Source organism: Zootermopsis nevadensis, unplaced genomic scaffold (genome assembly GCF_977971745.1).
Source record: "Zootermopsis nevadensis isolate Lab colony 2312 unplaced genomic scaffold, Znev_1.0 Znev_ptg000021l, whole genome shotgun sequence".
Classification (NCBI taxonomy): domain Eukaryota; kingdom Metazoa; phylum Arthropoda; class Insecta; order Blattodea; family Termopsidae; genus Zootermopsis; species Zootermopsis nevadensis.
In genome coordinates, this window is record NW_028259153.1 from 16046415 (window position 1) to 16053709 (window position 7295).

Sequence of the window (7295 nt, forward strand, 5' to 3'; positions counted from 1 at the left end):
CCGTGTGAGATGGTTCAAAGGTGAAATCACCAGCGTTTCGAGAACCACATTCAGTACCCTGAGGACGAGGACAATCAACCACCTGCAACGGCAATAACTAAATAATAAATTATTTAGATAATCCTTTGGTGCTCCAGTAAAATTGTAAGATTCCTTCTCGAAACGTTGTAATGTGTAATTTGAAATGTAAGTGCTTGAAGTTGACTGTGTGCGTCCTCTTTTAAAAGGATCGAGCCAAGGATTGAGAAAGCTGGAAGTACCACTGTCACCTGTGTTAACGCCTTTTTTTGTATGTGTGTGTGTTGTTTAACTTAATGGTACAAACTGTTCCTCTCTGTGTTCAAAAGAGGGTGGCAATTGTCATCCAAATACTGTCACTAACATTTTAAAAGTAATTGATGGTTTTTATATAACCAGGGATGAACATCATGCCACTAGATGTCGCATATAAATAATTTTTAACTTCCTGTCAAAATATACCGCCCGTCCTGACAGTCGAAAAAGTTAATTGATGGATAACGTATTGGAAAGGATTTGGAAGGAAGCGCTGGTGAAGATTCTGCCCCATTATGTATGGAGTGGCTGAGGGTGACAACGGAAATTCTCGTTGAGGATAACTGTAGAGTATAGCGTGTTAACGCATTCGTAGGTTATCACGAGTGGTTGGGAGGCAAGAATTCTGAACAATAAAATCCAAGAAGATAGTCGTACGTAATTTTCCTGGAAAATCAAGGAAAATAAGTCATGACAGCCGGTATTACGACCAGTATTCGAACACGAGATCTTCTGAATACAAGGATAGATCGTTACTGCTGCTCGGTAAGAGAGGTATTGAAACCTACGCTGGGTAAAATTTCAAATTTCATCAGAGATTGTTTTCAGTACATGATATATGGGTACCCATGGAGGAGAAGGGGTCATCGTGTTGACGTAGGAAGAATCTCTTCACCTGTCCGGCCCACACAGGGAGCTGGTAGGACCGGTTCCGCGGTATAATGACGGCTGTCCACCGGTGATTTACAAGAGACGAGTGTGGCGTCATGGAACAGCTTATAGGTGGAACTGTAGCCAAGACAACTGACACCTTCAATGTCTGCAAGCACCCGGATCCATTGTGCACGACACAGCGTCCTTTTGTAAAAGCGAAAATTTTTATAACTAAAGACAGACGTACTCCATTACGAGATTTAAGGTTCTCACGGCAGTGAGTTTAAAGATGTCTGTCTTCTGGGTTTTTGCGCCGCGTAGTCTGGTAGAAGTTCACCAAATTTTTAGAGATGCCTGCTGCTTCAGTCGAAGATTTGCAGAAGTTATCTTCATTATAACGTCCATGTATCTGCCTCTCCTGTTAAATCTTGAACATCATGCCATTTGAAGCGACTGCTTTTTGTACGTTTTTAATTTGTTACCAGTAATAGACCTACAAATATGAGAGCTGTGTGTACTTCGAAAGACAGAACGACATTAGCGCCACGTGTGGTAGAGATAATGTGCAACTTTAGTTCATATAATATTTCCAGAAAGTGTACAACAATCCAGCTACCGCGATTGAAGATTATAGTCCTACTAGTGAAAATTATGCACAGAATTAATAATTTATAGTTATTCATAGCATCATCACATTTTCGTAAGTGTTTAAAACAAGAAAGAATCCAAAGTTCTTCCCAGATATTTTTGTTTATGGAACAATTTTAAGGGACCCAGTCACTTGGCACTGCAGCCACAAATTGGTCAGCAGCACACACCCCTGATTATGATAGCATGCGTAAGAAGTCTAAGTGGAATTATTTATTATTGGCATGCGAAAACCCTAATTACTAGGAGAAAAACCTGTCCAGTTTTATTTGTCCAAAGCAACAAATTACGTGCCCTTGGATCGGGCATCGTTCACATGTTCACAAAAGTACTGATCAGAAATTATGCTATAAATGTCACCCTACTGAAATTACGTCGGGGCAGACGGAACTCATATATGAAAAGTAGAGAAGAACGCAGAATTTTTGTAGTGGAAAACATTTGGAAGACGGTTACGCTGAATAACTAAACGGAGATAAAAGGATAACGCTAAATGCCAGCTATTAATTGTACTAGGAGAGTGAGTCCTACACGTAGGATATTCCGATGGGTTGGACATGTAGTTCATCAGGGGAGACAAATAGCTACAAGTATCACTTCGAGTTGAGAAACTTTTGTAAACGGCCAGTACAATAATTTAATGGAACATGAGCTGTTCGGTACTTGCTTGAGTGAAGAACAGCTCATGGCGACATGTCATCCTTACGATTTAGCTAAACAAAGCTGCTGGCCTACTTATGTGCATTTCGCTCGTGTTAGTGGATACACATTACTAAACATGACATATGCGCCATTGAAATACACTTTTCAGACACGTTCTTTGTAATTCTCAGTACCACTTTTTCTTTACTGTTCATATATTACAGATAGGCTACAAGCTATTCATTAATATTTAAATTTTATGAATGTCACGTAACAATTTTTATACGATAAGCCATCCTTGAGAAATTTTATAAAGACCAATTTGGGATAATTGGGAGCTTTATTAACCAGTAAGCTTTAAAAACTAATTATTCATCGATTTCGAAGTGTAGACCTCCATTTCAGACTTCTTAGAAATCCGTTGATGAAGCAATGGAAACCTGTAGCCTGGGACGCGAGACTCTAAAATGAGGGGTGTTTAATTTAGTTAGCAGTGATTAAGCAAGTTAACCAAGGAAGTGGCATTAGGTGGGCGAGGGGAGCACATACACTTTTGAACATATATCACGCCAGAGAAAAAAACGTTTGTTACGCTCAAAAAGACTCTAATTATTTGAAATAATGACAAGCAGAATAATAGCTAGCGTTCTTATTATAATACCAATTTCTTGTACCATTTAAAATCATAGGATTTTATTAAGTTTTTTGTTCCCTTCTTTATAATTTTACCGCATAATTGTGGCGGATACCACAACTTTATGACGAAGCTTTTTTTTAACGTTTTGTAGAAAGCCCTTCTGAGGCAGTTTTTGTACTTCATAATAAATTGCATTGGGTTTATAGTATAGGTGTACAGGCCAATCAAGTACATGGGAACCCGAGATGAGACTGGCTGGCTGGCTGGGAAAACCCACGCCAAGAAAATATATTCGTGGCACGCAGGGACACTGACGAGAGAGATTGATGCCCTGAACAGCTGCCGCTACTGACAGATTAGCCCGACAGATGCCAGTAAAAGCGTTAAAGAAAGGCTTGTTCTCTTCTTGTCTTTCTCCTTTTGTCTTGCATCATTTTTCTCACTCTTCCCTCTTGTTCGTTTTTTTACTTCTCTCTCTCTCTTCATCTCAAAGTCGTTTCATTATCCTCTCACCTGACAAGAATACATTATATCTGCCCACTCAAGAAAAGTGGTTTACTTATTTATTGTAGAACCTATTATTTATTTAAAGCTGTTATGACGCATTATGTAGACTGACTATGTATACAGGGATGTCTTGAATCCCGCCAGTAGCAGATCCACATAAAACTGATTCTTACGAATCGCCATTGACACACTGTACAGTCACTGACAGTAATACATGACCGTTTATAACAGGTTCAAATTGCGTCGGCTGACTTTCTATTGTGATGTGGTAAGGATCGCCATGTCGGGAACATAAATTTAACGATTCAGAGTAATTTTTCGTTACTGCTATTGTTAATTTTCTTTTGTGTCTTTAGAATTTGACTTCATGGTAAATGATGCTGCGATGTTGATAGTTACTAACCAGGTATTATGTAACACAAGGTTTCGTCAATTTGCTCACAGAAGTCCGCCATTGCAATCTATCTCGAGACTTTTGAAATTATTCCACACCTTACAGTCCTATCTCTGGAAGATATAGTTTAATATTATCCTCACATTTACGTCTATATCTACCAAATAGTATCTCTCCATCTTGAGTTTTTTTGTAGGCCTACTTTTTATGTGCTGCTGTTTCTTACGTCAAAATATTCTCCACGTGACTTTGTGTTCAAACGTAATTAAGCAGTGAGACTAGTTTTACACCCATAAGACCTATATTACTATGCAGTTTAATTTTTTTTTTTAAATTTAGAATTCTAGTTATGTCAGTGGAAGGTATAAAATTCTGAACTGTTGGTTCCGTAGCAAGCATTCCCCGAATAGGATTCTGATTCTTTATTGTTATTCCCAGAGACCTTTGAAGATTTAAGCTAGTTAGGCACTCTAATATTATGATAACTGTCTTATTCTGGAAAAATTTATCCACATGTATAGGAGCTACCTGTCACGCGTTCTATACAGGGGCGGAGAGTTTATGTTAACCGTGTTAGCCCGGCTAACACTTTAAAGAACGAAAAATAAAATCTTTTTTGACTTACTTATGTGGCTCGGTGATACTATAATACATACACTGGAACACAACAGAACCAATCAGATAAAATGCATTGTTAACCAGATCTAGTCAGCCAGGCGTTGTTAGCAAGCGAGTTGAGGTTAACACTTGCTGCAAGGGCCTGTTTGGCAGGAGCTAGATACAGATGCAGTTCGCCTGATCTGTTCTTGCGTTCAATTGTAGTGACTACCACTGAAACACGAAAATAGCATAGAATTTTTGTTTTGTTTTTTAAATTGTTAGCCACATCCTTGTTCTTTAGGAGCCTCATTTGTCTCGCGAGCCTCCGGTTGCAAACCCCTGCTCTAGTCCGACTTCCACAGACTTTGTGCTAGTTGACTGGATCTGATTTGGTCGTGTTCAAAGGCGAGTGAGGCTTGCCTAGTCATGCCAGGAACTTGTGCTTGTCCGCTCTCTTGGGGTTGGTTTAGCGCTGCCAGAATCCAAACAAAAACAAGGATTACTTCATACATCATGCAACAAAACATACCTGTTCTTCATTTGTTTAGTGCTGTTATACAATATTTTGGCCTGAAAGTGAACGAGTGTAGACAACAGAACATTTCTGGCGTCGTATTATACAAAGTACTCTTACAGGTCGTCAGGTGGCGTGTTTGTGCCTTGATTTATTTAAAGACTCTTTGTCAACTACATAGTTTCTACGTAGTCGAATAAGAAATGGAAATACGTATCAAGTTCGATGAGATTGGAAGGACTGTTTGGTCCACCCTGCCTAGTCTCCTAGTTTTCCTTCGTCTTATGCTTAGGTTTAGAAATCTAGGGAATTTACTTCCATAACCTCCCCTCACCCCATATACCACTGCGACTGTGAAATAATCTTTGCTCTGGTGTACTCTGCAACAGCCAGGACGTAAGTAATGTTACTTCTGCGCCGGTCTCAGAATGTGACGACGGTAATGGGACATTGAGGTAAGGCTACGCGTTGAGGACCTCTATAATCGAGGTCGGGAAGATCTCCATGTTTTGACACCCCATTTCTGGGAGGTTCATTTAATGTACGTCCTCCCAGGAGTGGTAGTTTCTGGTTAGTAAAGTGGGATAGTAAATCCCTAACTTCGGCCACCCGATGTTTAAAGCGATGTAATAGCTGCATGGGATAATAATATTTATTTAAGCTTTTGGTTTATTCAAGAATGCTTTCAACTGTTCTGATTATAGCGTCCAATGACAGACCCAGGATGATTAAGGGATAATAAAATGGAAAGAGTGGATGGAAGTGGACATGGCCAAATTTAAGATACTGTGCCGATATTTCCTTGGAGGAGCCAAACGAAAGCACAAAAAATATTAATTAGGATAATCTGTCTCGGGGCCGAAACGTGAACACGAAATGCTCCGAATACGAAGGTGGAATAAAGCTGGAATGTTAACCACTCGAAGCACAAGTTTGATCTGAGGATAATATTAAAATTGTCTGAGAGAAGTGGAGGTGTATAAGGGTGTCGACTAGATTTCACGAGCTCAGAATATGGTCCATTAGTAGGCATTTGTAAACATCGTAAAGAATCTTATGGTCCCATAAAAAAATATATTTGATTAACCAGCTGATCAAGTATATTTTTTTTTAAAAAAAGGAATCCTGCACTATGGAATTTGTTGTGGGTTGTTTAATGGTTAATTTTAAGCCTTTTTAATGCTTCTAGCGTATCCCGGAGGCTACACATGATATTAATGCCCTTTATTTTTCCACTCATACAGAAACCCATGCCCGGTTCAAAAACTTCTACTCTTTTGCGAGTCTCAAAGCTGCGCTGTTCTCTAACATGAATTCGACTTTTTCCCTTCGTTTTCGTATTTTGGAGTAATAAAATTTGGCGAGTGAGGGGTGTAGAGGTTACTTTTTCATGTTCTTTCTGTTTACATTCCTCTTCTTCCCTTTTCTTGTCGCTTTTCTTCGCGGTGTGTTCTATAGTGGATCGTTGTCCTGGCAGTCATTTTCATGGCACAAGGAGATATATTATGCGTCCTCCAACATTTGGAATCGCGTCGCTTTGGATTACGACTGTTTGCTGCTGGATAGCAAGAAGAGAAGTAGATTTCTCTACCCTCGCGATGACTAGATTCAACTATAAACCTCAGACGAGTTACCCATTTAAGACTTAAAAAGCTTTTGGTAATATGCACTTTTCTTAAATGCATGATGGGCACATGACAGATTATTTTCTGCTTTATTACATTTAACTTACTCCATCGTAAGATTTTTATATGACTATTAATACGTAAAGAAAAGTAAATTTTTCCAAGTTCTCTACTTCAATCCAATGAAGAAATCAAAACCTTGATTTATTCGTTAGTTGAAGAGTACAAAATATGAACCTCCTCAGGTGTATTTTTCTCAACACTTTTCTAAACGTCATTGTTTTTCTGAAGTTCTGACAACTAGTGAATATAATGACGTCTTCTCGAACAAGCAGTTGAAGTAAATTGCATGTAATGCTGTTTTATATTTTGACTTGAATCATCGTATTCCAATTCCTCCCTGGCTACCAGCTATCCTGACCGGCGTGTATCGACACTTTCCCAAATAGTGCATTAAAATGACGCAACGCTGCTTGGTTCTACAATATTTTTCCAGTTCCTTATCAATAGTCGTACAACCAGGGACGCTATATGTCTATAACATAACTGATACAGTGTTCTCAGGGCTGCTAATGGCATAATATTCATATTACATGTACTGAAAATCGCTCAAATCGTTCAAACGTTGAAAGGGAACACATGGAACCCCACGGACAGTTTGATTTTACAAGCATGATTTATTCCTGAAGACGGGAAAGTCGGATAAATTCTCAAATGCATCTACCCACTTTCGGGCTGCCGATTGCAGCGTTTTCCCCAGTAGGGATCTGTTTTAAAAACGCCCTGTGCTGTGTGTACGTT